This window comes from Manacus vitellinus, unplaced genomic scaffold (assembly GCF_001715985.3).
Source record: "Manacus vitellinus isolate BGI_N305 unplaced genomic scaffold, ASM171598v3 ctg7180002429463_pilon, whole genome shotgun sequence".
Lineage (NCBI taxonomy): Eukaryota > Metazoa > Chordata > Aves > Passeriformes > Pipridae > Manacus > Manacus vitellinus.
Window position 1 is genome coordinate 1 of NW_021938055.1, and position 2969 is coordinate 2969.

The 2969-nt window shown below is 47.4% G+C and overlaps 1 non-coding gene across 1 annotated transcript; it reads left to right on the forward strand.

Moving 5' to 3' along the window:
- On the forward strand, positions 1-2336 carry LOC103761841. The gene is made up of 2 exons (XR_001923086.2): positions 1-31; positions 1101-2336. It is a non-coding gene; the product is annotated as an uncharacterized LOC103761841 (transcript).
- The last annotated feature ends 633 nt before the right edge of the window (positions 2337-2969 follow it).

Here is a 2969-nt window from a genome sequence, read left to right on the forward strand (position 1 = left end):
AAAACAAGGAATACTGGCTGGTGAAGAACAGGTGAATATCCAAGGGGGGGGAGAAATCCTGGAATATTCCCAGTTGGAAGGGACCCACAGGGATCAGAGTCCCCCCAAAATCCCCTCCCTCCCCCCTCATCCTGTGTCCCTCAGGTGCTCCTTGACCTCTTGGAACACGGAAGGGGGGTTGGAATGTTGATCCATAATGTCCCTCTCAACCCAAGCCGTGCCGGAATTCCGTGATTTTATACTTGGAATTGCCCAGATCCGTGATTCCATTGGCTCATTCCACGATTCCATTGACTCATTCCATGATTCCATTGGCTCATCCCACGATTCCATAACCCATTCTACGATTCCATAACCCCATTCCATGATTCCATAACCCCATTCCACAATTCCATTGACTCATCCCACGATTCCATAACCCATTCCATGATTCCATTGACTCATTCCACAATTCCAAACCCATTCCATGATTCCATTGACTCATCCCACAATTCCATAACCCCATTCCATGATTCCATTGGCTCATTCCACGATTCCATTGATTCATCCCACGATTCCATAACCCATTCCATGATTCCATAACCCCATCCCATGATTCCATAACCCATTCCATGATTCCATAACCCCATTCCATGATTCCATTGACTCATTCCACGATTCCATTGGCTCATCCCACGATTCCATAACCCCATTCCACAATTCCATAACCCATTCCATGATTCCATAACCCCATTCCACAATTCCATAACCCATTCCATGATTCCATTGACTCATCCCACGATTCCATAACCCCATCCCACGATTCCATTGGCTCATCCCACAATTCCATAACCCCCTTCCACGATTCCATAACCCCATCCCACGATTCCATTGGCTCATCCCACAATTCCATAACCCCCTTCCACGATTCCATAACCCCATCCCACGATTCCATTGGCTCATCCCACAATTCCATAACCCCCTTCCACGATTCCCGGGAGCGGGAACCCCACGGATCCATCTACTCCAACCCCCCTCCCGTATCCGGATGTCGGTGAATCCGCCCGGGAAAAGCCGGAATTGAGGTTTTTTCCGTGTCTTTCTTCCCTGTTTTCCCGGAGCTGGGGGGTCTGGTTTGGAGACTCGGGATACATCCGGATGGCCCGGAACGCTGCCAACCGCTGCGGCATCGCCAGCTACGCCTCCTATCCCGTCATTTAGCCGGATCCCAGCGCCCCTTCCAGGGAATTCTTCCGCTTCCCGAGGCGCTTTCCGGCTCTGGGGATTGGAAACAGGGATTGGACACGGGGATAACAGGGATTGGAAACAGGGATTGGACACGGGGATAATAGGGATTGGAAACAGGGATTGGACACGGGGATAATAGGGATTGGAAACAGGGATTGGACACGGGGATAATAGGGATTGGAAACAGGGATTGGACTTGGGGATAATAGGGATTGGAAACAGGGATTGGACACAGGGATAACGGATTGGACACAGGGATAGCAGGGATTGGACACAGGAATTGGACACAGGAATAACAGGGATTGGAAACAGGGATTGGAAACAGGGATAACAGGGATTGGACACAGGGATAACAGGGATTGGACATGGGAATAATAGGGATTGGAAACAGGAATTGGACACAGGGATAACAGGGATTGGAAACAGGGATAACAGGGATTGGAAACAGGAATAATAGGGATTGGACACAGGGATTGGAAACAGGGATAACAGGGATTGGACACAGGAATAATAGGGATTGGAAATAGGGATTGGAAACAGGGATAACAGGGATTGGAGATGGGGATAATGGGATTGGATACAGGGATAACAGGAACTGGACACAGAGATTGGAAGCAGGGATAACAGGAATTGGAAACGGGGTTAACAGGGATTGGAAACAGGGTTTGGATACAGGGATTGGAAACAGGGATAGCAGGGGTTGGACACAGGGATAATAGGGACTGGAAACAGGGATAACAGGGACTGGAAACAGGGATAACAGGGATTGGAAACAAGGATTGGAAACAGGGATAACAGGGATTGGACATGGGGATAATGGACTGGATACAGGGATAACAGGGATTGGAAACAGGGATTGGATACAGGGATTGGAAACAGGGATAGCAGGGATTGGTCACAGGGATAATGGGGATTGGACACAGAAATGGGACACAGGGATCACAGGGATCAGGTTCAGGGATCACGGGGATCTCAGGGATCGTGGGATCCTCCCTCTGGATGAGCACGGAGCTGCTGCGATGCTGGGGGAGTTGACTCCTCTCCGTGTGATGCTGCTGGAATTGCGAATATTCCTGGGAAAATAAAAGGTCTCATTCGCTGTCTGGAAATATCCGATGTTTGGGTGTGAATATTTGGATATAATCCCCCCAAAAATCCAACATTTGGATACAAAAATCCAATCAGCGGATGTCAGTATTTGCAGGTATCCCCCCAAAAAATCCAATATTTGGATGTGAATATTTGGAGATATCCCCAAAAAATCCAATACTTGGACGTGAATATTTGGAGATAACCCTCCCAAAAATCCAATACTTGGATATAACAATCCAATATTTGGATAGAAAAATCCGATGATTGGATGTGAATATTTGGAGATATCCCAAAAAAAATCCAACATTCGGATATAAAAATCCAATCAGTGGATGTTAGTATTTGCAGATATCCTCCAAAAAATCCAGTAATTGGACGTGAATATTTGGAGATAACACCCCCCCCTAAAAAAAAAAAATCTAACAATTGGATGCGAATATTTGGAGATAATTCCAAAAAAATCCAATAAGTGGATGTGAATATTTGGAGATATCACCAAAAAAATCCAATATTTAGATGTGAATATTTGGAGATTCTGCGGCTTCCTCCTGCCCACACCCAACATGGCGCCTCCCAACATGGCTTCCCCTGCCCACACCCAACATGGCGCCTCCCAACATGGCTTCCTCCTGCCCACACCCAACATGGCG